Source organism: Pristiophorus japonicus, unplaced genomic scaffold (genome assembly GCF_044704955.1).
Source record: "Pristiophorus japonicus isolate sPriJap1 unplaced genomic scaffold, sPriJap1.hap1 HAP1_SCAFFOLD_385, whole genome shotgun sequence".
Lineage (NCBI taxonomy): Eukaryota > Metazoa > Chordata > Chondrichthyes > Pristiophoridae > Pristiophorus > Pristiophorus japonicus.
In genome coordinates this window covers 288616-315302 of record NW_027253707.1, presented here as the reverse complement: position 1 = coordinate 315302, position 26687 = coordinate 288616, and the positions used below count along the sequence as shown (strand labels likewise).

At 59.0% G+C, this 26687-nt stretch overlaps 1 pseudogene; it reads left to right on the top strand.

Moving 5' to 3' along the window:
* The window catches only part of LOC139250522 (NFX1-type zinc finger-containing protein 1-like), a 533603-nt pseudogene that overhangs the window by 277156 nt on the left and 229760 nt on the right, over positions 1-26687 (top strand).

The window sequence follows — 26687 nt, the reverse complement described above, 5'->3', positions numbered from 1 at the left end:
CCTGTGTGGATCAGTGAGGGGTCTGTGTGGATCAGTGAGGGGTCTGTGTGGATCAGTGAGGCGCCTGTGTGGATCAGTGAGGGGCCTGTGTGGATCAGTGAGGCGCCTGTGTGGATCAGTGAGGGGCCTGTGTGGATCAGTGAGGGCTGTGTGGATCAGTGAGGGGCCTGTGTGCATCAGTGAGGGGCCTGTGTGGATCAGTGAGGCGCCTGTGTGGATCAGTGAGGGGCCTGTGTGGATCAGTGAGGGGTCTGTGTGCATCAGTGAGGGGTCTGTGTGCATCAGTGAGGGGTCTGTGTGGATCAGTGAGGCGCCTGTGTGGATCAGTGAGGGGCCTGTGTGGATCAGTGAGGGGCCTGTGTGCATCAGTGAGGGGCCTGTGTGGATCAGTGAGGGGCCTGTGTGGATCAGTGAGGGGCCTGTGTGCATCAGTGAGGGGTCTGTGTGCATCAGTGAGTGGCCTGTGTGGATCAGTGAGGCACCTGTGTGGATCAGTGAGGCCTGTGTGGATCAGTGAAGGACATGTGTGGATCAGTGAGGGGCCTGTGTGGATCAGTGAGGCCTGTGTGGATCGGTGAGGGGCCTGTGTGAATCAGTGAGTGGCCTGTGTGGATCAGTGAGGCCTGTGTGGATCAGTGAGGGGCCTGTGTGAATCAGTGAGTGGCCTGTGTGGATCGGTGAGGCGCCTGTGTGGATCAGTGAGGGGCCTGTGTGGATCAGTGACGCCAGTGTGGATCAGTGAGGGGCCTGTGTGGATCAGTGAGGGGCCTGTGTGGATCAGTGACGGGCCTGTGTGGATCAGTGAGGCCTGTGTGGAGCAGTGAGGGGTCTGTGTGGATCAGTGAGGGGCCAGTGTGGGTCAGTGAGGGGCCAGTGTGGATCAGTGAGGGGCCTGTGTGGATCAGTGAGGTCTGTGTGGGTCAGTGAGGGGCCTGTGTGGATCAGTGAGGGGCCTGTGTGGATCATTGAGACCTGTGTGGATCAGTGAGGGGCCTGTGTGCATCAATGAGGCCTGTGTGGATCAGTGAGGGGCCTGTGTGGATCAGTGAAGCCTGTGTGGATCAGTGAGGGGCCTGTGTGGATCAGTGAAGCCTGTGTGGATCAGTGAGGGGCCTGTGTGGATCAGTGAAGCCTGTGTGGATCAGTGAGGGGCCTGTGTGGATCAGTGAAGCCTGTGTGGATCAGTGAGGCCTGTGTGGATCAGTGAGGGGCCTGTGTGGATCAGTGAGGGGTCTCTGTGGATCAGTGAGGGGCCTGTGTGGATCAGTGAGGGGCCTGTGTGGATCAGTGAGGGGCATGTGTGGATCAGTGAGGGGCCTGTGTGCATCAGTGAGTGGCCTGTGTGGATCAGTGAGGCCTGTGTGGATCAGTGAGGCCTGTGTGGATCAGTGACGCCAGTGTGGATCAGTGAGGGTCCTGTGTGGATCAGTGAGGGGCCAGTGTGGATCAGTGAGGGGCCTGTGTAGATCAGTGAGGGGCCTGTGTGCATCAGTGAGTGGCCTGTGTGGATCAGTGAGGGGCCTGTGTGGATTAGTGAGGCCTGTGTGGATCAGTGAGGGGTCTGTGTGGATCAGTGAGGGGCCTGTGTGGATCAGTGAGGGGCCTGTGTGCATCAGTGAGTGGCCTGTGTGGATCAGAGAGGGGCCTGTGTGGATCAGTGAGGGGCCTGTGTGGATCAGTGAGGCCTGTGTGGATCAGTGAGGGGTCTGTGTGGATCAGTGAGGGGTCTGTGTGGATCAGTGAGGGGCCTGTGTGCATCAGTCAGTGGCCTGTGTGGATCAGTGAGGGGCCTGTGTGGATCAGAGAGGGGCATGTGTGGATCAGTTAGGGGCCTGTGTGCATCAGTGAGTGGCCTGTGTGGATCGGTGAGGCGCCTGTGTGGATCAGTGAGGGGCCTGTGTGGATCAGTGAGGGGCCTGTGTGGATCAGTCAGGGGTCTGTGTGGATCAGTGAGGGGTCTGTGTGGATCAGTGAGGGGCCTGTGTGGATCAGTGAGGGGACTGTGTGGATCAGTGAGTGGCCTGTGTGCATCAGTGAGTGGCCTAAGTGGATCAGAGAGGGGCCTGTGTGGATCAGTGAGGGGCCTGTGTGGATCAGTGAGGCCTGTGTGGATCAGTGAGGGGCCTGTGTGGATCAGTGAGGGGTCTGTGTGGATCAGTGAGGGGTCTGTGTGGATCAGTGAGGGGTCTGTGTGGATCAGTGAGGCCTGTGTGGATCAGTGAGGGGCCTGTGTGGATCAGTGAGGGGCCTGTGTGGATCAGTGAGGGGTCTGTGTGGATCAGTGAGGGGCCTGTGTGGATCAGTGAGGGGCCTGTGTGGATCAGTGAGGCACATGTGTGGATCAGTGAGGCCTGTGTGGATCAGTGAGGGGCCTGTGTGGATCAGTGAGGGGTCTGTGTGGATCAGTGAGGGGCCTGTGTGGATCAGTGAGCGGTCTGTGTGGATCAGTGAGGGGTCTGTGTGGATCAGTGAGGCCTGTGTGGATCAGTGAGGGGCCTGTGTGGATCAGTGAGGGGCCTGTGTGGATCAGTGAGGGGTCTGTGTGGATCAGTGAGGGGCCTGTGTGGATCAGTGAGGGGTCTGTGTGGATCAGTGAGGGGCCTGTGTGGATCAGTGAGGGGTCTGTGTGGATCAGTGAGGGGTCTGAGTGGATCAGTGAGGCCTGTGTGGATCAGTGAGGGGCCTGTGTGGATCATTGAGGCCTGTGTGGATCAGTAAGGCATGTATGGAACAATGAGGGGCCTGTGTGGATCAGTGAGGGGCCTGTGTGGATCAGTGAGGGGTCTGCGTGGATCAGTGAGGGGCCTGTGTGGATCAGTGAGGGGCCTGTGTGGATCAGTGAGGGGCCTGTGTGGATCATTGAGGGGTCTGTGTTGATCAGTGAGGGGCCTGTGTTGATCAGTGAGGGGTCTGTGTGGATCAGTGAGGGGTCTGAGTGGATCAGTGAGGCCTGTGTGGATCAGTGAGGGGCCTGTGTGGATCATTGAGGCCTGTGTGGATCAGTAAGGCATGTATGGAACAATGAGGGGCCTGTGTGGATCAGTGAGGGGCCTGTGTGGATCAGTGAGGGGCCTGTGTGGATCAGTGAGGCCTGTGTGGATCAGTGAGGCCTGTGTGGATCAGGGAGGCCTGTGTGGATCAGTGAGGGCTGTGTGGATCAGTGAGTGGTCTGTGTGGATCAGGGAGGCCTGTGTGGATCAGTGAGGGGTCTTTGTGGATCAGTGAGGGGTCTGTGTGGATCAGTGAGGTCTGTGTGGGTCAATGAGGGGCCTGTGTGGATCAGTGAGGGGCCTGTGTGGATCAGTGAGGGGCCTGTGTGGATCAGTGAGGGGCCTGTGTGGATCAGTGAGGGGCCTGTGTGGATCAGTGAGGGGTCTGCGTGGATCAGTGAGGGGCCTGTGTGGATCAGTGAGGGGCCTGTGTGGATCAGTGAGGGGCCTGTGTGGATCAGTGAGGGGTCTGCGTGGATCAGTGAGGGGTCTGTGTGGATCAGTGAGGCCTGTGTGGATCAGTGAGGCCTGTGTGGATCAATGAGGGGCCTGTGTGGATCATTGAGGCCTGTGTGGATCAGTGAGGGGGCTGTGTGGATCAGTGAGGGGCCTATGTGGATCAGTGAGGCCTGTGTGGATCAGTGAGGGGCCTGTGTGGATCAGTGAGGGGTCTGTGTGGATCAGTGAGGGGCCTATGTGGATCAGTGAGGCCTGTGTGGATCAGTGAGGGGCCTGTGTGGATCAGTGAGGGGCCTATGTGGATCAGTGAGGCCTGTGTGGATCAATGAGGGGCCTGTGTGGATCATTGAGGCCTGTGTGGATCAGTGAGGGGGCTGTGTGGATCAGTGAGGGGCCAGTGTGGATCAGTGAGGGGCCTGTGTGGATCAGTGAGGGGCCAGTGTGGATCAGTGAGGGGCCAGTGTGGATCAGTGAGGGGCCTGTGTGGATCAGTGAGGCCTGTGTGGATCAGTGAGGGGCCTGTGTGGATCAGTGAGGCCTGTGTGGATCAGTGAGGGGCCTGTGTGGATCAGTGAGGGGTCTGTGTGGATCAGTGAGGGGCCTGTGTGGATCAGTGAAGGGCCTGTGTGGATCAGTGAGGGGTCTGTGTGGATCAGTGAGGGGCCTGTGTGGATCAGTGAGGGGCCTGTGTGGATCAGTGAGGGGTCTGTGTGGATCAGTGAGGGGTCTGTGTGGATCAGTGAGGCGCCTGTGTGGATCAGTGAGGGGCCTGTGTGGATCAGTGAGGCGCCTGTGTGGATCAGTGAGGGGCCTGTGTGGATCAGTGAGGGCTGTGTGGATCAGTGAGGGGCCTGTGTGCATCAGTGAGGGGCCTGTGTGGATCAGTGAGGCGCCTGTGTGGATCAGTGAGGGGCCTGTGTGGATCAGTGAGGGGTCTGTGTGCATCAGTGAGGGGTCTGTGTGCATCAGTGAGGGGTCTGTGTGGATCAGTGAGGCGCCTGTGTGGATCAGTGAGGGGCCTGTGTGGATCAGTGAGGGGCCTGTGTGCATCAGTGAGGGGCCTGTGTGGATCAGTGAGGGGCCTGTGTGGATCAGTGAGGGGCCTGTGTGCATCAGTGAGGGGTCTGTGTGCATCAGTGAGTGGCCTGTGTGGATCAGTGAGGCACCTGTGTGGATCAGTGAGGCCTGTGTGGATCAGTGAGGGACATGTGTGGATCAGTGAGGGGCCTGTGTGGATCAGTGAGGCCTGTGTGGATCGGTGAGGGGCCTGTGTGAATCAGTGAGTGGCCTGTGTGGATCAGTGAGGCCTGTGTGGATCAGTGAGGGGCCTGTGTGAATCAGTGAGTGGCCTGTGTGGATCGGTGAGGCGCCTGTGTGGATCAGTGAGGGGCCTGTGTGGATCAGTGACGCCAGTGTGGATCAGTGAGGGGCCTGTGTGGATCAGTGAGGGGCCTGTGTGGATCAGTGACGGGCCTGTGTGGATCAGTGAGGCCTGTGTGGAGCAGTGAGGGGTCTGTGTGGATCAGTGAGGGGCCAGTGTGGGTCAGTGAGGGGCCAGTGTGGATCAGTGAGGGGCCTGTGTGGATCAGTGAGGTCTGTGTGGGTCAGTGAGGGGCCTGTGTGGATCAGTGAGGGGCCTGTGTGGATCATTGAGACCTGTGTGGATCAGTGAGGGGCCTGTGTGCATCAATGAGGCCTGTGTGGATCAGTGAGGGGCCTGTGTGGATCAGTGAAGCCTGTGTGGATCAGTGAGGGGCCTGTGTGGATCAGTGAAGCCTGTGTGGATCAGTGAGGGGCCTGTGTGGATCAGTGAAGCCTGTGTGGATCAGTGAGGGGCCTGTGTGGATCAGTGAAGCCTGTGTGGATCAGTGAGGCCTGTGTGGATCAGTGAGGGGCCTGTGTGGATCAGTGAGGGGTCTCTGTGGATCAGTGAGGGGCCTGTGTGGATCAGTGAGGGGCCTGTGTGGATCAGTGAGGGGCATGTGTGGATCAGTGAGGGGCCTGTGTGCATCAGTGAGTGGCCTGTGTGGATCAGTGAGGCCTGTGTGGATCAGTGAGGCCTGTGTGGATCAGTGACGCCAGTGTGGATCAGTGAGGGTCCTGTGTGGATCAGTGAGGGGCCAGTGTGGATCAGTGAGGGGCCTGTGTAGATCAGTGAGGGGCCTGTGTGCATCAGTGAGTGGCCTGTGTGGATCAGTGAGGGGCCTGTGTGGATTAGTGAGGCCTGTGTGGATCAGTGAGGGGTCTGTGTGGATCTGTGAGGGGCCTGTGTGGATCAGTGAGGGGCCTGTGTGCATCAGTGAGTGGCCTGTGTGGATCAGAGAGGGGCCTGTGTGGATCAGTGAGGGGCCTGTGTGGATCAGTGAGGCCTGTGTGGATCAGTGAGGGGTCTGTGTGGATCAGTGAGGGGTCTGTGTGGATCAGTGAGGGGCCTGTGTGCATCAGTCAGTGGCCTGTGTGGATCAGTGAGGGGCCTGTGTGGATCAGAGAGGGGCATGTGTGGATCAGTTAGGGGCCTGTGTGCATCAGTGAGTGGCCTGTGTGGATCGGTGAGGCGCCTGTGTGGATCAGTGAGGGGCCTGTGTGGATCAGTGAGGGGCCTGTGTGGATCAGTCAGGGGTCTGTGTGGATCAGTGAGGGGTCTGTGTGGATCAGTGAGGGGCCTGTGTGGATCAGTGAGGGGACTGTGTGGATCAGTGAGTGGCCTGTGTGCATCAGTGAGTGGCCTAAGTGGATCAGAGAGGGGCCTGTGTGGATCAGTGAGGGGCCTGTGTGGATCAGTGAGGCCTGTGTGGATCAGTGAGGGGCCTGTGTGGATCAGAGAGGGGCCTGTGTGGATCAGTGAGGGGTCTGTGTGGATCAGTGAGGGGTCTGTGTGGATCAGTGAGGCCTGTGTGGATCAGTGAGGGGCCTGTGTGGATCAGTGAGGGGCCTGTGTGGATCAGTGAGGGGTCTGTGTGGATCAGTGAGGGGCCTGTGTGGATCAGTGAGGGGCCTGTGTGGATCAGTGAGGCACATGTGTGGATCAGTGAGGCCTGTGTGGATCAGTGAGGGGCCTGTGTGGATCAGTGAGGGGTCTGTGTGGATCAGTGAGGGGCCTGTGTGGATCAGTGAGCGGTCTGTGTGGATCAGTGAGGGGTCTGTGTGGATCAGTGAGGCCTGTGTGGATCAGTGAGGGGCCTGTGTGGATCAGTGAGGGGCCTGTGTGGATCAGTGAGGGGTCTGTGTGGATCAGTGAGGGGCCTGTGTGGATCAGTGAGGGGTCTGTGTGGATCAGTGAGGGGCCTGTGTGGATCAGTGAGGGGTCTGTGTGGATCAGTGAGGGGTCTGAGTGGATCAGTGAGGCCTGTGTGGATCAGTGAGGGGCCTGTGTGGATCATTGAGGCCTGTGTGGATCAGTAAGGCATGTATGGAACAATGAGGGGCCTGTGTGGATCAGTGAGGGGCCTGTGTGGATCAGTGAGGGGTCTGCGTGGATCAGTGAGGGGCCTGTGTGGATCAGTGAGGGGCCTGTGTGGATCAGTGAGGGGCCTGTGTGGATCATTGAGGGGTCTGTGTTGATCAGTGAGGGGCCTGTGTTGATCAGTGAGGGGTCTGTGTGGATCAGTGAGGGGTCTGAGTGGATCAGTGAGGCCTGTGTGGATCAGTGAGGGGCCTGTGTGGATCATTGAGGCCTGTGTGGATCAGTAAGGCATGTATGGAACAATGAGGGGCCTGTGTGGATCAGTGAGGGGCCTGTGTGGATCAGTGAGGGGCCTGTGTGGATCAGTGAGGCCTGTGTGGATCAGTGAGGCCTGTGTGGATCAGGGAGGCCTGTGTGGATCAGTGAGGGCTGTGTGGATCAGTGAGTGGTCTGTGTGGATCAGGGAGGCCTGTGTGGATCAGTGAGGGGTCTTTGTGGATCAGTGAGGGGTCTGTGTGGATCAGTGAGGTCTGTGTGGGTCAATGAGGGGCCTGTGTGGATCAGTGAGGGGCCTGTGTGGATCAGTGAGGGGCCTGTGTGGATCAGTGAGGGGCCTGTGTGGATCAGTGAGGGGCCTGTGTGGATCAGTGAGGGGTCTGCGTGGATCAGTGAGGGGCCTGTGTGGATCAGTGAGGGGCCTGTGTGGATCAGTGAGGGGCCTGTGTGGATCAGTGAGGGGTCTGCGTGGATCAGTGAGGGGTCTGTGTGGATCAGTGAGGCCTGTGTGGATCAGTGAGGCCTGTGTGGATCAATGAGGGGCCTGTGTGGATCATTGAGGCCTGTGTGGATCAGTGAGGGGGCTGTGTGGATCAGTGAGGGGCCTATGTGGATCAGTGAGGCCTGTGTGGATCAGTGAGGGGCCTGTGTGGATCAGTGAGGGGTCTGTGTGGATCAGTGAGGGGCCTATGTGGATCAGTGAGGCCTGTGTGGATCAGTGAGGGGCCTGTGTGGATCAGTGAGGGGCCTATGTGGATCAGTGAGGCCTGTGTGGATCAATGAGGGGCCTGTGTGGATCATTGAGGCCTGTGTGGATCAGTGAGGGGGCTGTGTGGATCAGTGAGGGGCCAGTGTGGATCAGTGAGGGGCCTGTGTGGATCAGTGAGGGGCCAGTGTGGATCAGTGAGGGGCCAGTGTGGATCAGTGAGGGGCCTGTGTGGATCAGTGAGGCCTGTGTGGATCAGTGAGGGGCCTGTGTGGATCAGTGAGGCCTGTGTGGATCAGTGAGGGGCCTGTGTGGATCAGTGAGGGGTCTGTGTGGATCAGTGAGGGGCCTGTGTGGATCAGTGAGGGGCCAGTGTGGATCAGTGAGGGGCCTGTGTGGATCAGTGAGGGGCCTGTGTGGGTCAGAGAGGGGCCTGTGTGGATCAGTGAGGCGCCTGTGTGGATCAGTGAGGGGCCTGTGTGGATCAGTGAGGGGTCTGTGTGGATCAGTGAGGGGCCAGTGTGGATCAGTGAGGGGTCTGTGTGGATCAGTGAGGGGCCTGTGTGGGTCAGAGAGGGGCCTGTGTGGATCAGTGAGGCGCCTGTGTGGATCAGTGAGGGGCCAGTGTGGATCAGTGAGGGGTCTGTGTGGATCAGTGAGGGGCCTGTGTGGGTCAGAGAGGGGCCTGCGTGGATCAGTGAGGCGCCTGTGTGGATCAGTGAGGGGCCTGTGTGGATCAGTGAGGGGCCAGTGTGGATCAGTGAGGGGCCTGTGTGGATCAGTGAGGGGCCTGTGTGCATCAGTGAGTGGCCTGTGTGGATCAGAGAGGGGCCTGTGTGGATCAGTGAGGGGCCTGTGTGGATCAATGAGGGGCCTGTGTGGATCAGTGAGGGGCCTGTGTGGATCAGTGAGGCCTGTGTGGATCAGTGAGGGGCCTGTGTGGATCAATGAGGGGCCTGTGTGGATCAGTGAGGGGCCTGTGTGCATCAATGAGGCCTGTGTGGATCAGTGAGGGGCCTGTGTGGATCAGTGAAGCCTGTGTGGATCAGTGAGAGGCCTGAGTGGATCATTGAGGGGCCTGTGTGGATCAGTGAGGTCTGTGTGGATCAGTGAGGCCTGTGTGGATCAGTGAGGTCTGTGTGGATCAGTGAGGGGCCTGTGTGGATCAGTGAGGGGACTGTGTGGATCATTGAGGGGCCTGTGTGGATCAGTGAGGGGCCTGTGTGGATCAGTGAGGGGCCTGTGTGGATCAGTGAGGCCTGTGTGGATCAGTGAGGGGCCTGTGTGGATCAGTGAGGGGTCTGTGTGGATCAGTGAGGGGCCTGTGTGGATCAGTGAGGGGCCTGTGTGGATCAGTGAGGGGCCTGTGTGGATCAGTGAGGGGCATGTGTGGATCAGTGAAGGGCCTGTGTGAATCAGTGAGTGGCCTGTGTGGATCGGTGAGGCGCCTGTGTGGATCAGTGAGGGGCCTGTGTGGATCAGTGAGGCCTGTGTGGATCAGTGAGGCCTGTGTGGATCAGTGACGCCAGTGTGGATCAGTGAGGCCTGTGTGGATCAGTGAGGGGCCAGTGTGGATCAGTGAGGGGCCAGTGTGGATCAGTGAGGGGCCTGTGTGGATCAGTGAGGTCTGTGTGGGTCAGTGAGGGGCCTGTGTGGATCAGTGAGGGGCCTGTGTGGATCATTGAGGCCTGTGTGGATCAGTGAGGAGCCTGTGTGCATCAATGAGGCCTGTGTGGATCAGTGAGGGGCCTGTGTGGATCAGTGAAGCCTGTGTGGATCAGTGAGGGGCCTGTGTGGATCATTGAGGGGCCTGTGTGGATCAGTGAGGCCTGTGTGGATCAGTGAGGGGCATGTGTGGATCAGTGAGGGGACTGTGTGGATCATTGAGGGGCCAGTGTGGATCAGTGAGGGGCCTGTGTGGATCAGTGAGGCCTGTGTGGATCAGTGAGGGGCCTGTGTGGATCAGTGAGGGGTCTCTGTGGATCAGTGAGGGGCCTGTGTGGATCAGTGAGGGGCCTGTGTGGATCAGTGAGGGACCTGTGTGGATCAATGAGGGGCATGTGTGGATCAGTGAGGGGCCTGTGTGCATCAGTGAGGCCTGTGTGGATCAGTGAGGCCTGTGTGGATCAGTGAGGCCTGTGTGGATCAGTGAGGCCTGTGTGGATCAGTGAGGCCTGTGTGGATCAGTGACGCCAGTGTGGATCAGTGAGGGGCCTGTGTGGATCAGTGAGGGGCCAGTGTGGATCAGTGAGGGGCCTGTGTAGATCAGTGAGGGGACTGTGTGCATCAGTGAGTGGCCTGTGTGGATCAGTGAGGGGCCTGTGTGGATTAGTGAGGCCTGTGTGGATCAGTGAGGGGTCTGTGTGGATCAGTGAGGGGCCTGTGTGCATCAGTGAGTGGCCTGTGTGGATCAGAGAGGGGCCTGTGTGGATCAGTGTGGGGCCTGTGTGGATCAGTGAGGCCTGTGTGGATCAGTGAGGGGTCTGTGTGGATCAGTGAGGGGCCTGTGTGGATCAGAGAGGGGCATGTGTGGATCAGTTAGGGGCCTGTGTGCATCAGTCAGTGGCCTGTGTGGATCAGTGAGGGGCCTGTGTGGATCAGAGAGGGGCATGTGTGGATCAGTTAGGGGCCTGTGTGCATCAGTGAGTGGCCTGTGTGGATCGGCGAGGCGCCTGTGTGGATCAGAGAGGGGCATGTGTGGATCAGTTAGGGGCCTGTGTGCATCAGAGAGGGGCCTGTGTGGATCAGAGAGGGGCATGTGTGGATCAGTTAGGGGCCTGTGTGCATCAGTCAGTGGCCTGTGTGGATCAGTGAGGGGCCTGTGTGGATCAGAGAGGGGCATGTGTGGATCAGTTAGGGGCCTGTGTGCATCAGTGAGTGGCCTGTGTGGATCGGTGAGGCGCCTGTGTGGATCTGTGAGGGGCCTGTGTGGATCAGTGAGGGGCCTGTGTGGATCAGTGAGGGGCCTGTGTGGATCAGTGAGGGGCCTGTGTGCATCAGTGAGTGGCCTGTGTGGATCAGTGAGGGGCCTGTGTGGATCAGTGAGGGGACTGTGTGGATCAGTGAGGGGCCTGTGTGCATCAGTGAGTGGCCTGTGTGGATCAGAGAGGGGCCTGTGTGGATCAGTGAGGGGCCTGTGTGGATCAGTGAGGCCTGTGTGGATCAGTGAGGGGTCTGTGTGGATCAGTGAGGGGCCTGTGTGCATCAGTCAGTGGCCTGTGTGGATCAGAGAGGGGCCTGTGTGGATCAGTGAGGGGCCTGTGTGGATCAATGAGGTCTGTGTGGATCAGTGAGGCCTGTGTGGATCTCTGAGGCCTGTGTGGATCAGTGAGGCCTGTGTGGATCAGTGAGGGGCCTGTGTGGATCAGTGAGGCGTGTGTGGATCAGTGAGGCCTGTGTGGATCAGTGAGGGGTCAGTGTGGATCAGTGAGGCCTGTGTGGATCAGTGAGGCCTGTGTGGATCAATGTTGGGCCTGTGTGGATCAGTGAGGGGTCTGTGTGGATCAGTGAGGGGCCTGTGTGGATCAGTGAGGGGCCTGTGTGGATCAGTGAGGGGCCTGTGTGGATCAGTGAGGGGCCTGTGTGGATCAGTGAGGGGCCTGTGTGGATCAGTGAAGTGCCTGTGTGGATCAGTGAGGCCTGTGTGGATCAGTGCGGCCTGTGTGGATCAGTGAGGGGCCAGTGTGGATCAGTGAGGGGCCAGTGAGGATCAGTGAGGGGCCTGTGTGGATCAGTGAGGTCTGTGTGGGTCAGTGAGGGGCCTGTGTGGATCAGTGAGGGGCCTGTGTGGATCATTGAGGCCTGTGTGGATCAGTGAGGCCTGTGTGGATCAGTGAGGCCTGTGTGGATCAGTGAGGGGCCTGTGTGGATCAATGAGGCCTGTGTGGATCAGTGAGGCCTGTGTGGATCAGTGAGGGGTCTGTGTGGATCAGTGAGGGGTCTGTGTGGATCAGTGAGGGGTCTGTGTGGATCAGTGAGGCCTGTGTGGATCAGTGAGGGGTCTGTGTGGATCAGTGAGGCCTGTGTGGATCAGTGAGGGGCCTGTGTGGATCAGTGAGGGGCCTGTGTGGATCAGTGAGGGGCCTGTGTGGATCAGTCAGGGGCCTGTGTGGATCAGTGAGGCGCCTGTGTGGATCAGTGAGGGGCCTGTGTGGATCAGTGAGGCCTGTGTGGATCAGTGACGCCAGTGTGGATCAGTGAGGGGCCTGTGTGGATCAGTGAGGCCTGTGTGGATCAGTGAGGGGCCTGTGTGGATCAGTGAGGCCTGTATGGATCAGTGAGGGGTCTTTGTGGATCAGTGAGGGGTCTGTGTGGATCAGTGAGGAGTCTGTGTGGATCAGTGAGGGGTCTGTGTGGATCAGTGAGGCCTGTGTGGATCTGTGAGGGGCTTGTGTGGATCAGTGAGGGGTCTGTGTGGATCAGTGAGGGGTCTGTGTGGATCAGTGAGGTCTGTGTGGGTCAATGAGGGGCCTGTGTGGATCAGTGAGGGGCCTGTGTGGATCAGTGAGGGCTGTGTGGATCAGTGTGGGGCCTGTGTGGATCAGTGAGGGGTCTGCGTGGATCAGTGAGGGGTCTGTGTGGATCAGTGAGGCCTGTGTGGATCAGTGAGGCCTGTGTGGATCAATGAGGGGCCTGTGTGGATCATTGAGGCCTGTGTGGATCAGTGAGGGGCCTGTGTGGATCAGTGAGGGGCCTGTGTGGATCAGTGAGGCCTGTGTGGATCAGTGAGGGGCCTGTGTGGATCAGTGAGGGGCCTGTGTGGATCAGTGAGGGGCCTGTGTGGATCAGTGAGGGGTCTGTGTGGATCAGTGAGGGGCCTGTGTGGATCAGTGAGGGGCCTGTCTGGATCAGTGAGGGGCCTGTGTGGATCAGTGAGGGGCCAGTGTGGATCAGTGAGGGGTCTGTGTGGATCAGTGAGGGGCCTGTGTGGATCAGAGAGGGGCCTGTGTGGATCAGTGAGGGGCCTGTGTGGATCAGTGAGGGGCCTGTGTGGATCAGTGAGGGGCCTGTGTGCATCAGTGAGTGGCCTGTGTGGATCAGAGAGGGGCCTGTGTGGATCAGTGAGGGGCCTGTGTGGATCAGTGAGGCCTGTGTGGATCAGTGAGGGGTCTGTGTGGATCAGTGAGGGGTCTGTGTGGATCAGTGAGGGGCCTGCGTGCATCAGTCAGTGGCCTGTGTGGATCAGAGAGGGGCCTGTGTGGATCAGTGAGGGGCCTGTGTGGATCAATGAGGGGCCTGTGTGGATCAGTGAGGGGCCTGTGTGCATCAATGAGGCCTGTGTGGATCAGTGAGGGGCCTGTGTGGATCAGTGAAGCCTGTGTGGATCAGTGAGGGGCCTGTGTGGATCATTGAGGGGCCTGTGTGGATCAGTGAGGCCTGTGTGGATCAGTTAGGGGCCTGTGTGGATCAGTGAGGGGCCTGTGTGGATCAGTGAGGCCTGTGTGGATCAGTGAGGGGCCTGTGTGGATCAGTGAGGGGTCTGTGTGGATCAGTGAGGGGCCTGTGTGAATCAGTGAAGTGCCTGTGTGGATCAGTGAGGGGCCTGCGTGGATCAATGAGGCCTGTATGGATCAGTGAGGGGCCTGTGTGGATCAGTGAAGCCTGTGTGGATCAGTGAGGGGCCTGTGTGGATCAGTGAGGGGCCTGTGTGGATCACTGAGGCCTGTGTGGATCAGTGACGGGCCTTTGTGGATCAGTGAGGGCCCTGTGTGTATCAGTGAGGGGCCTGTGTGGATCAGTGAGGGGCCTGTGTGGATCATTGAGGCCTGTGTGGATCAGTGAGGGCTGTGTGGATCAGTGAGGGGCCTGTGTGGATCATTGAGTGGTCTGTGTGGATCAGTGAGGGGCCTGTGTGGATCAGTGAAGGGCCTGTATGGATCAGTGAGGGGTCTGTGTGGATCAGTGAGGGGCCTGTGTGGATCAGTGAGGGGCCTGTGTGGATCAGTGAGGGGTCTGTGTGGATCAGTGAGGGGTCTGTGTGGATCAGTGAGGCGCCTGTGTGGATCAGTGAGGGGCCTGTGTGGATCAGTGAGGGGCCTGTGTGGATCAGTGAGGCGCCTGTGTGGATCAGTGAGGGGCCTGTGTGGATCAGTGAGGGCTGTGTGCATCAGTGAGGGGCCTGTGTGGATCAGTGAGGGCTGTGTGGATCAGTGAGGGGCCTGTGTGCATCAGTGAGGGGCCTGTGTGGATCAGTGAGGGGCCGGTGTGGATCAGTGAGGGGCCTGTGTGCATCAGTGAGGGGTCTGTGTGCATCAGTGAGTGGCCTGTGTGGATCAGTGAGGCACCTGTGTGGATCAGTGAGGCCTGTGTGGATCAGTGAGGGGTCTGTGTGCATCAGTGAGGGGTCTGTGTGCATCAGTGAGGGGTCTGTGTGCATCAGTGAGGGGTCTGTGTGGATCAGTGAGGCGCCTGTGTGGATCAGTGAGGGGCCTGTGTGGATCAGTGAGGGGCCTGTGTGCATCAGTGAGGGGCCTGTGTGGATCAGTGAGGGGCCTGTGTGGATCAGTGAGGGGCCTGTGTGCATCAGTGAGGGGTCTGTGTGCATCAGTGAGTGGCCTGTGTGGATCAGTGAGGCACCTGTGTGGATCAGTGAGGCCTGTGTGGATCAGTGAGGGACATGTGTGGATCAGTGAGGGGCCTGTGTGGATCAGTGAGGGGCCTGTGTGGATCAGTGAGGGGCCTGTGTGAATCAGTGAGTGGCCTGTGTGGATCGGTGAGGCGCCTGTGTGGATCAGTGAGGGGCCTGTGTGGATCAGTGATGCCTGTGTGGATCAGTGAGGCCTGTGTGGATCAGTGACGCCAGTGTGGATCAGTGAGGGGCCTGTGTGGATCAGTGAGGGGCCTGTGTGGATCAGTGACGGGCCTGTGTGGATCAGTGAGGCCTGTGTGGAGCAGTGAGGGGTCTGTGTGGATCAGTGAGGGGCCAGTGTGGGTCAGTGAGGGGCCAGTGTGGATCAGTGAGGGGCCTGTGTGGATCAGTGAGGTCTGTGTGGGTCAGTGAGGGGCCTGTGTGGATCAGTGAGGGGCCTGTGTGGATCATTGAGACCTGTGTGGATCAGTGAGGGGCCTGTGTGCATCAATGAGGCCTGTGTGGATCAGTGAGGGGCCTGTGTGGATCAGTGAAGCCTGTGTGGATCAGTGAGGGGCCTGTGTGGATCATTGAGGGGCCTGTGTGGATCAGTGAGGCCTGTGTGGATCAGTGAGGGGCCTGTGTGGATCAGTGAGGGGTCTCTGTGGATCAGTGAGGGGACTGTGTGGATCATTGAGGGGCCTGTGTGGATCAGTGAGGGGACTGTGTGGATCATTGAGGGGCCTGTGTGGATCAGTGAGGGGCCCGTGTGAATCAGTGAGGCCTGTGTGGCTCAGTGAGGGGCCTGTGTGGATCAGTGAGGGGTCTCTGTGGTTCAGTGAGGGGCCTGTGTGGATCAGTGAGGGGCCTGTGTGGATCAGTGAGGGGCATGTGTGGATCAGTGAGGGGCCTGTGTGCATCAGTGAGTGGCCTGTGTGGATCAGTGAGGCCTGTGTGGATCAGTGAGGCCTGTGTGGATCAGTGACGCCAGTGTGGATCAGTGAGGGGCCTGTGTGGATCAGTGAGGGGCCAGTGTGGATCAGTGAGGGGCCTGTGTAGATCAGTGAGGGGCCTGTGTGCATCAGTGAGTGGCCTGTGTGGATCAGAGAGGGGCCTGTGTGGATCAGTGAGGGGCCTGTGTGGATTAGTGAGGCCTGTGTGGATCAGTGAGGGGTCTGTGTGGATCAGTGAGGGGCCTGTGTGGATCAGTGAGGGGCCTGTGTGCATCAGTGAGTGGCCTGTGTGGATCAGAGAGGGGCCTGTGTGGATCAGTGAGGGGCCTGTGTGGATCAGTGAGGCCTGTGTGGATCAGTGAGGGGTCTGTGTGGATCAGTGAGGGGTCTGTGTGGATCAGTGAGGGGCCTGTGTGCATCAGTCAGTGGCCTGTGTGGATGAGTGAGGGGCCTGTGTGGATCAGAGAGGGGCATGTGTGGATCAGTTAGGGGCCTGTGTGCATCAGTGAGTGGCCTGTGTGGATCGGTGAGGCGCCTGTGTGGATCAGTGAGTGGCCTGTGTGCATCAGTGAGTGGCCTGTGTGGATCAGTGAGGGGCCTGTGTGGATCAGTCAGGGGTCTGTGTGGATCAGTGAGGGGTCTGTGTGGATCAGTGAGGGGCCTGTGTGGATCAGTGAGGGGACTGTGTGGATCAGTGAGGGGCCTTTGTGCATCAGTGAGTGGCCTAAGTGGATCAGAGAGGGGCCTGTGTGGATCAGTGAGGGGCCTGTGTGGATCAGTGAGGGGCCTGTGTGGATCAGTGAGGGGCCTGTGTGGATCAGTGAGGCGCCTGTGTGGATCAGTGAGGGGCCTGTGTGGATCAGTCAGGGGCCTGTGTGGATCAGTGATGCGCCTGTGTGGATCAGTGAGGGGCCTGTGTGGATCAGTGAGGCCTGTGTGGATCAGTGAGGGGTCTGTGTGGATCAGTGACGCCAGTGTGGATCAGTGAGGGGCCTGTGTGGATCAGTGAGGGGCCTGTGTGGATCATTGAGGCCTGTGTGGATCAGTGAGGCCTGTGTGGATCAGTGAGGCCTGTGTGGATCAGTGAGGGGCCTGTGTGGATCAGTGAGGCCTGTGTGGATCAGTGAGGCCTGTGTAGATCAGTGAGGGGTCTTTGTGGATCAGTGAGGGGTCTGTGTGGATCAGTGAGGAGTCTGTGTGGATCAGTGAGGGGTCTGTGTGGATCAGTGAGGCCTGTGTGGATCTGTGAGGGGCTTGTGTGGATCAGTGAGGGGTCTGTGTGGATCAGTGAGAGGTCTGTGTGGATCAGTGAGGTCTGTGTGGGTCAGTGAGGGGCCTGTGTGGATCAGTGAGGGGTCTGTGTGGATCATTGAGGCCTGTGTGGATCAGTGAGGCCTGTGTGGATCAGTGAGGCCTGTGTGGATCAGTGAGGGGCCTGTGTGGATCAGTGAGACCTGTGTGGATCAGTGAGGCCTGTGTGGATCAGTTAGGGATCTTTGTGGATCAGTGAGGGGTCTGTGTGGATCAGTGAGGGGTCTGTGTGGATCAGTGAGGGGCCTGTGTGGATCAGTGAGGCCTGTGTGGATCTGTGAGAGGCCTGTGTGGATCAGTGAGGGGCCTGTCTGGATCATTGAGGCCTGTGTGGATCAGTGAGGGGCCTGTGTGGATCAGTGAGGGGTCTGTGTGGATCAGTGAGGGGTCTGGGTGGATCAGTGAGGGGTCTGTGTGGATCAGTGAGGGGCCTGTGTGGATCAGTGAGGCCTGTGTGGATCAGTGAGGGGACTGTGTGGATCAGTGAGGGGCCTGTGTGGATCAGTGAGGGGCCTGTGTGGATCAGTGAGGGGTCTGTGTGGATCAGTGAGGGGCCTGTGTGGATCAGTGAGGGGTCTGTGTGGATCAGTGAGGGGTCTGTGTGGATCAGTGAGGGGCCTGTGTGGATCAGTGAGGGGTCTGTGTGGATCAGTGAGGGGTCTGTGTGGATCAGTGAGGGGCCTGTGTGGATCAGTGAGGGGTCTGTGTGGATCAGTGAGGGGTCTGTGTGGATCAGTGAGGGGTCTGTGTGTATCAGTGAGACCTGTGTGGATCAGTGAGGGGCCTGTGTGGATCAGTGAGGGGCCTGTGTGGATCATTGAGGCCTGTGTCGATCAGTGAGGGACCTGTGTGGATCAGTGAGTGGCCTGTGTGGATCAGTGAGGGGCCTGTGTGCATCAGTGAGTGGCCTGTGTGGATCAGAGAGGGGCCTGTGTGGATCAGTGAGGGGCCTGTGTGGATCAGTGAGGCCTGTGTGGATCAGTGAGGGGCCTGTGTGGATCAAAGAGGGGCCTGTGTGGATCAGTGAGGGGCCTGTGTGGATCAGTGAGGGGTCTGTGTGGATCAGTGAGGCCTGTGTGGATCAGTGAGGGACCTGTGTGGATCAGTGAGTGGCCTGTGTGGATCAGTGAGGGGCCTGTGTGCATCAGTGAGTGGCCTGTGTGGATCAGAGAGGGGCCTGTGTGGATCAGTGAGGGGCCTGTGTGGATCAGTGAGGCCTGTGTGGATCAGTGAGGGGTCTGTGTGGATCAGTGAGGGGTCTGTGTGGATCAGTGAGGGGCCTGTGTGCATCAGTCAGTGGCCAGTGTGGATCAGAGAGGGGCCTGTGTGGATCAGTGAGGGGCCTGTGTGGATCATTGAGGGGCCTGTGTGGATCAGTGAGGGGCCTGTGTGGATCAGTGAGGCCTGTGTGGATCAGTGAGGAGCCTGTGTGGATCATTGAGGGGCCTGTGTGGATCAGTGAGGGGCCTGTGTGGATCAGTGAGGGGCCTCTGTGTATCAGTGAGGCCTGTGTGGATCAGTGAGGGGCCTGTGTGGATCAGTGAGGCCTGTGTGGATCATTGAGGGGCCTGTGTGGATCAGTGAGGGGCCTGTGTGCATCAATGAGGCCTGTGTGGATCAGTGAGGGGCCTGTGTGGATCATTGAGGGGCCTGTGTGGATCAGTGAGGCCTGTGTGGATCAGTGAGGGGCCTGTGTGGATCAGTGAGGGGCCTGTGTGGATCATTGAGGGGCCTGTGTGGATCAGTGAGGGGCCTGTGTGGATCAGTGAGGGGCCTGTGTGGATCAGTGAGTGGCCTGTGTGGATCAGTGAGGGGTCTGTGTGGATCAGTGAGGGGCCTGTGTGGATCAGTGAGGGGCCTGTGTGGATCAGTGAGGGGCCTGTGTGGATCAGTGAGGCGCCTGTGTGGATCAGTGAGGGGCCTGTGTGGATCAGTGAGGGGTCTGTGTGGATCAGTGAGGGGCCTGTGTGGATCAGTGACGGGCCTGTGTGCATCAGTGAATGGCCTGTGTGGATCGGTGAGGCGCCTGTGTGGATCAGTGAGGGGCCTGTGTGGATCAGTGAGGGGCCTGTGTGGATCAGTGAGGGGCCTGTGTGGATCAGTGAGGGGTCTGTGTGGATCAGTGAGGGGCCTGTGTGGATCACTGAGGGGTCTGTGTGGATCAGTGAGGGGCCTGTGTGCATCAGTGAGTGGCCTGTGTGGATCAGAGAGGGGCCTGTGTGGATCAGTGAGGGGCCTGTGTGGATCAGTGAGGCCTGTGTGGATCAGTGAGGGGTCTGTGTGGATCAGTGAGGGGCCTGTGTGCATCAGTCAGTGGCCTGTGTGGATCAGAGAGGGGCCTGTGTGGATCAGTGAGGGGCCTGTGTGGATCAATGAGGCCTGTGTGGATCAGTGAGGCCTGTGTGGATCAGTGAGGCCTGTGTGGATCAGTGAGGCCTGTGTGGATCAGTGAGGGGCCTGTGTGGATCAGTGAGGCCTGTATGGATCAGTGAGGCCTGTGTGGATCAGTGAGGGGTCTGTGTGGATCAGTGAGGCCTGTGTGGATCAGTGAGGCCTGTGTGGATCAATGTGGGGCCTGTGTGGATCATTGAGGCCTGTGTGGATCAGTGAAGGGTCCGTGTGGATCAGTGAGGGGTCTGTGTGGATCAGTGAGGCCTGTGTGGATCAGTGAGGCCAGTGTGGATCAGTGAGGGGCCTGTGTGGATCAGTGAGGCCTGTGTGGATCAGTAAGGGGCCTGTGTGGATCAGTGAGGCCTGTGTGGATCAGTGAGGGGCCTGTGTGGATCAGTGAGGGGCCTGTGTGGATCAGTGAGGGGTCTGTGTGGATCAGTGAAGGGCATGTGTGGATCAGTGAGGGGCCTGTGTGGATCAGTGAGGGGCCTGTGTGGATCAGTGAGGTGCCTGTGTGGATCAGTGAGGGGCATGTGTGGATCAGTGAGGGGCCTGTGTGGATCAGTGAGGGGCCTGTGTGGATCAGTGAAGTGCCTGTGTGGATCAGTGAGGCCTGTGTGGATCAGTGCGGCCTGTGTGGATCAGTGAGGGGCCAGTGTGGATCAGTGAGGGGCCAGTGAGGATCAGTGAGGGGCCTGTGTGGATCAGTGAGGTCTGTGTGGGTCAGTGAGGGGCCTGCGTGGATCAGTGAGGGGCCTGTGTGGATCAGTGAGGGGCCTGTGTGGATCAGTGAGGCCTGTGTGGATCAGTGAGGCCTGTGTGGATCAGTGAGGGGACTGTGTGGATCAGTGAGGGGCCTTTGTGGATCATTGAGGGGCCTGTGTATCAGTGAGGGGCCTGTGTGGATCAGTGAGGGGCCTGTGTGGATCAGTGAGGCCTGTGTGGATCAGTGAGAGGCCTGTGTGGATCAGTGAGGGGTCTGTGTGGATCAGTGAGGGGCCTGTGTGGATCAGTGAGGGGCCTGTGTGGATCAGTGAGAGGCCTGTGTGGATCAGTGAGGGGTCTGTGTGGATCAGTGAGGGGCCTGTGTGGATCAGTGAGGGACCTGTGTGGATCAGTGAGGCGCCTGTGTGGATCAGTGAGGGGCCTGTGTGGATCAGTGAGGGGTCTGTGTGGATCAGTGAGGGGCCTGTGTGGATCAGATAGGGGCATGTGTGGATCAGTGAGGGGCCTGTGTGGATCAGTGAGGCCTGTGTGGATCAGTGAGGGGTCTGTGTGGATCAGTGAGGGGCCTGTGTGCATCAGTCAGTGGCCTGTGTGGATCAGAGAGGGGCCTGTGTGGATCAATGAGGCCTGTGTGGATCAGTGAGGCCTGTGTGGATCAGTGAGGCCTGTGTGGATCAATGAGGCCTGTGTGGATCAGTGAGGCCTGTGTGGATCAGTGAGGCCGGTGTGGATCAGTGAGGGGTCCGTGTAGATCAGTGAGGGGTCTGTGTGGATCAGTGAGGCCTGTGTGGATCAGTGAGGCCAGTGTGGATCAGTGAGGGGCCTGTGTGGGTCAGTGAGGGGCCTGTGTCGATCAGTGAGGGGCATGTGTGGATCATTGAGGCCTGTGTGCATCAGTGAGGCCTGTGTGGATCAGTGAGGCCTGTGTGGATCAGTGAGGCCTGTGTGGATCTGTGAGGGGTCTTTGTGGATCAGTGAGGGGTCTGTGTGGATCAGTGAGGGGCCTGTGTGGATCAGTGAGGGACCTGTGTGGATCAGTGAGGCGCCTGTGTGGATCAGTGAGGGGCCTGTGTGGATCAGTGAGGGGTCTGTGTGGATCAGTGAGGGGCCTGTGTGGATCAGATAGGGGCATGTGTGGATCAGTGAGGGGCCTGTGTGGATCAGTGAGGCCTGTGTGGATCAGTGAGGGGTCTGTGTGGATCAGTGAGGGGCCTGTGTGCATCAGTCAGTGGCCTGTGTGGATCAGAGAGGGGCCTGTGTGGATCAATGAGGCCTGTGTGGATCAGTGAGGCCTGTGTGGATCAGTGAGGCCTGTGTGGATCAATGAGGCCTGTGTGGATCAGTGAGGCCTGTGTGGATCAGTGAGGCCGGTGTGGATCAGTGAGGGGTCCGTGTAGATCAGTGAGGGGTCTGTGTGGATCAGTGAGGCCTGTGTGGATCAGTGAGGCCAGTGTGGATCAGTGAGGGGCCTGTGTGGGTCAGTGAGGGGCCTGTGTCGATCAGTGAGGGGCATGTGTGGATCATTGAGGCCTGTGTGCATCAGTGAGGCCTGTGTGGATCAGTGAGGCCTGTGTGGATCAGTGAGGCCTGTGTGGATCTGTGAGGGGTCTTTGTGGATCAGTGAGGGGTCTGTGTGGATCAGTGAGGGGTCTGTGTGGATCAGTGAGGGGTCTGTGTGGATCAGTGAGGCATGTGTGGATCAGTGAGGGGCCTGTGTGGGTCAGTGAGGGGCCTGTGTGGATCAGTGAGGGGCTTGTGTGGATCAGTGAGGGGTCTGTGTGGATCAGTGAGGCGCCTGTGTGGATCAGTGAGGCCTGTGTGGATCAGTGAGGCCTGTGTGGATCAGTGAGGCCTGTGTGGATCAGTGAGGGACCTGTGTGGATCAGTGAGGCCTGTATGGATCAGTGAGGACTGTGTGGATCAGTGAGGGGTCTGTGTGGATCAGTGAGGCCTGTGTGGATCAGTGAGGGCTGTGTGGATCAATGTGGGGCCTGTGTGGATGATTGAGGCCTGTGTGGATCAGTGAGGGGTCCGTGTGGATCAGTGAGGCGTCTGTGTGGATCAGTGAGGCCTGTGTGGATCAGTGAGGCCAGTGTGGATCAGTGAGCGGCCTGTGTGGGTCAGTGAGGGGCCTGTGTGGATCAGTGAGGGGCATGTGTGGATCATTGAGGCCAGTGTGGATCAGTGAGGCCTGTGTGGATCAGTGAGGCCTGTGTGGATCAGTGAGGCCTGTGTGGATCTGTGAGGGGTCTTTGTGGATCAGTGAGGGGTCTGTGTGGATCAGTGAGGGGTCTGTGTGGATCAGTGAGGGGTCTGTGTGGATCAGTGAGGCATGTGTGGATCTGTGAGGGGCCTGTGTGGATCAGTGAGGGGTCTGTGTGGATCAGTGAGGGGTCTGCGTGGAACAGTGAGGGGTCTGTGTGGATCAGTGAGGGGTCTGTGTGGATCAGTGAGGACTGTGTGGATCAGTGAGGGGCCTGTGTGGATCAGTGAGGGGCCTGTGTGGATCAGTGAGGGGCTTGTGTGGATCAGTGAGGGGTCTGTGTGGATCAGTGAGGCGCCTGTGTGGATCAGTGAGGGGCCTGTGTGGATCAGTGAGGCCTGTGTGGATCAGTGACGCCAGTGTGGATCAGTGAGGGGCCTGAGTGGATCAGTGAAGGGCCTGTGTGGATCAGTGAAGTGCCTGTGTGGATCAGTGAGGCCTGTGTGGATCAGTGAGGCCTGTGTGGATCAGTGAGGGGCCAGTGTGGATCAGTGAGGGGCCAGTGTGGATCAGTGAGGGGCCTGTGTGGATCAGTGAGGCCTGTGTGGATCAGTGAGGCCTGTGTGGATCTGTGAGAGGCCTGTGTGGATCAGTGAGGGGCCTGTCTGGATCATTGAGGCCTGTGTGGATCAGTGAGGGGCCTGTGTGGATCAGTGAGGGGTCTGTGTGGATCAGTGAGGGGTCTGGGTGGATCAGTGAGGGGTCTGTGTGGATCAGTGAGGGGCCTGTGTGGATCAGTGAGGCCTGTGTGGATCAGTGAGGGGACTGTGTGGATCAGTGAGGGGCCTGTGTGGATCATTGAGGGGCCTGTGTGCATCAGTCAGTGGCCAGTGTGGATCAGTGAGGGGCCTGTGTGGATCAGTGAGGGGTCTGTGTGGATCAGTGAGGGGTCTGTGTGGATCAGTGAGGGGCCTGTGTGGATCATTGAGGCCTGTGTCGATCAGTGAAGGGCCTGTGTGGATCAGTGAAGGGCCTGTGTGGATCAGTGAGGGGTCTGTGTGGATCAGTGAAGGGCCTGTGTGGATCAGTGAGGGGCCTGTGTGGATCATTGAGGCCTGTGTCGATCAGTGAAGGGCCTGTGTGGATCAGTGAGGGGCCTGTGTGGATCAGTGAAGGGGTCTGTGTGGATCAGTGAAGGGCCTGTGTGGATCAGTGAGGGGCCTGTGTGGATCAGTGAGGGGTCTGTGTGGATCAGTGAGGGGCCTGTGTGGATCAGTGAGGGGTCTGTGTGGATCAGTGAGGGGTCTGTGTGGATCAGTGAGGGGTCTGTGTGGATCAGTGAGGGGTCTGTGTGGATCAGTGAGGGGTCTGTGTGGATCAGTGAGGGGTCTGTGTGGATCAGTGAGGGGCCTGTGTGGATCAGTGAGGGGTCTGTGTGGATCAGTGAGGGGTCTGTGTGGATCAGTGAGGGGTCTGTGTGGATCAGTGAGGGGCCTGTGTGGATCATTGAGGCCTGTGTCGATCAGTAAGGCATGTGTGGAACAGTGAGGGGCCTGTGTGGATCAGTGAGGGGCCTGTGTGGATCAGTGAGGCCTGTGTGGATCAGTGAGGGGCCTGTGTGGATCAAAGAGGGGCCTGTGTGGATCAGTGAGGGGCCTGTGTGGATCAGTGAGGGGTCTGTGTGGATCAGTGAGGCCTGTGTGGATCAGTGAGGGACCTGTGTGGATCAGTGAGGGGTCTGTGTGGATCAGTGAGGCCTGTGTGGATCAGTGAGTGGCCTGTGTGGATCAGTGAGGGGCCTGTGTGCATCAGTGAGTGGCCTGTGTGGATCAGAGAGGGGCCTGTGTGGATCAGTGAGGGGCCTGTGTGGATCAGTGAGGGGTCTGTGTGGATCAGTGAGGGGCCTGTGTGCATCAGTCAGTGGCCAGTGTGGATCAGAGAGGGGCCTGTGTGGATCAGTGAGGGGCCTGTGTGGATCAGTGAGGGGCCTGTGTGGATCAGTGAGGGGCCTGTGTGGATCATTGAGGGGCCTGTGTGCATCAGTCAGTGGCCAGTGTGGATCAGAGAGGGGCCTGTGTGGATCAGTGAGGCCTGTGTGGATCAGTGAGGGGTCTGTGTGGATCAGTGAGGGGTCTGTGTGGATCAGTGAGGGGCCTGTGTGCATCAGTCAGTGGCCAGTGTGGATCAGAGAGGGGCCTGTGTGGATCAGTGAGGGGCCTGTGTGGATCAATGAGGGGCCTGTGTGGATCATTGAGGGGCCTGTGTGGATCAGTGAGGGGCCTGTGTGGATCATTGAGGGGCCTGTGTGCATCAGTGAATGGCCTGTGTGGATCGGTGAGGCGCCTGTGTGGATCAGTGAGGGGCCTGTGTGGATCAGTGAGGGGCCTGTGTGGATCAGTGAGGGGCCTGTGTGGATCAGTGAGGGGTCTGTGTGGATCAGTGAGGCCTGTGTGGATCAGTGAGGGGCCTGTGTGGATCAGTGAGGGGCCTGTGTGGATCATTGAGGGGCCTGTGTGCATCAGTGAATGGCCTGTGTGGATCGGTGAGGCGCCTGTGTGGATCAGTGAGGGGTCTGTGTGGATCAGTGAGGCCTGTGTGGATCAGTGAGGGGCCTGTGTGGATCAGTGAGGGGCCTGTGTGGATCATTGAGGGGCCTGTGTGCATCAGTGAATGGCCTGTGTGGATCGGTGAGGCGCCTGTGTGGATCAGTGAGGGGCCTGTGTGGATCAGTGAGGCCTGTGTGCATCAATGAGGCCTGTGTGGATCAGTGAGGGGCCTGTGTGGATCATTGAGGGGCCTGTGTGGATCAGTGAGGCCTGTGTGCATCAGTGAGGGGCCTGTGTGGATCAGTGAGGGGCCTGTGTGGATCATTGAGGGGCCTGTGTGGATCAGTGAGGGGCCTGTGTGGATCAGTGAGGGGCCTGTGTGGATCAGTGAGTGGCCTGTGTGGATCAGTGAGGGGTCTGTGTGGATCAGTGAGGGGCCTGTGTGGATCAGTGAGGGGCCTGTGTGGATCAGTGAGGGGCCTGTGTGGATCAGTGAGGCGCCTGTGTGGATCAGTGAGGGGCCTGTGTGGATCAGTGAGGGGTCTGTGTGGATCAGTGAGGGGCCTGTGTGGATCAGTGACGGGCCTGTGTGCATCAGTGAATGGCCTGTGTGGATCGGTGAGGCGCCTGTGTGGATCAGTGAGGGGCCTGTGTGGATCAGTGAGGGGCCTGTGTGGATCAGTGAGGGGCCTGTGTGGATCAGTGAGGGGTCTGTGTGGATCAGTGAGGGGCCTGTGTGGATCACTGAGGGGTCTGTGTGGATCAGTGAGGGGCCTGTGTGCATCAGTGAGTGGCCTGTGTGGATCAGAGAGGGGCCTGTGTGGATCAGTGAGGGGCCTGTGTGGATCAGTGAGGCCTGTGTGGATCAGTGAGGGGTCTGTGTGCATCAGTGAGGGGCCTGTGTGCATCAGTCAGTGGCCTGTGTGGATCAGAGAGGGGCCTGTGTGGATCAGTGAGAGGCCTGTGTGGATCAATGAGGCCTGTGTGGATCAGTGAGGCCTGTGTGGATCAGTGAGGCCTGTGTGGATCAGTGAGGCCTGTGTGGATCAGTGAGGGGCCTGTGTGGATCAGTGAGGCCTGTATGGATCAGTGAGGCCTGTGTGGATCAGTGAGGGGTCTGTGTGGATCAGTGAGGCCTGTGTGGATCAGTGAGGCCTGTGTGGATCAATGTGGTGCCTGTGTGGATCATTGAGGCCTGTGTGGATCAGTGAAGGGTCCGTGTGGATCAGTGAGGGGTCTGTGTGGATCAGTGAGGCCTGTGTGGATCAGTGAGGCCAGTGTGGATCAGTGAGGGGCCTGTGTGGATCAGTGAGGCCTGTGTGGATCAGTAAGGGGCCTGTGTGGATCAGTGAGGCCTGTGTGGATCAGTGAGGGGCCTGTGTGGATCAGTGAGGGGCCTGTGTGGATCAGTGAGGGGTCTGTGTGGATCAGTGAAGGGCATGTGTGGATCAGTGAGGGGCCTGTGTGGATCAGTGAGGGGCCTGTGTGGATCAGTGAGGTGCCTGTGTGGATCAGTGAGGGGCATGTGTGGATCAGTGAGGGGCCTGTGTGGATCAGTGAGGGGCCTGTGTGGATCAGTGAAGTGCCTGTGTGGATCAGTGAGGCCTGTGTGGATCAGTGCGGCCTGTGTGGATCAGTGAGGGGCCAGTGTGGATCAGTGAGGGGCCAGTGAGGATCAGTGAGCGGCCTGTGTGGATCAGTGAGGTCTGTGTGGGTCAGTGAGGGGCCTGCGTGGATCAGTGAGGGGCCTGTGTGGATCAGTGAGGGGCCTGTGTGGATCAGTGAGGCCTGTGTGGATCAGTGAGGCCTGTGTGGATCAGTGAGGGGACTGTGTGGATCAGTGAGGGGCCTTTGTGGATCATTGAGGGGCCTGTGTATCAGTGAGGGGCCTGTGTGGATCAGTGAGGGGCCTGTGTGGATCAGTGAGGCCTGTGTGGATCAGTGAGAGGCCTGTGTGGATCAGTGAGGGGTCTGTGTGGATCAGTGAGGGGTCTGTGTGGATCAATGAGGCCTGTGTGGATCAGTGAGGGGCCTGTGTGGATCAGTGAAGCCTGTGTGGATCAGTGAGGGGCCTGTGTGGATCAGTGAGGGGCCTGTGTGGATCAGTGAGGGGCCTTTGTGGATCATTGAGGGGCCTGTGTATCAGTGAGGGGCC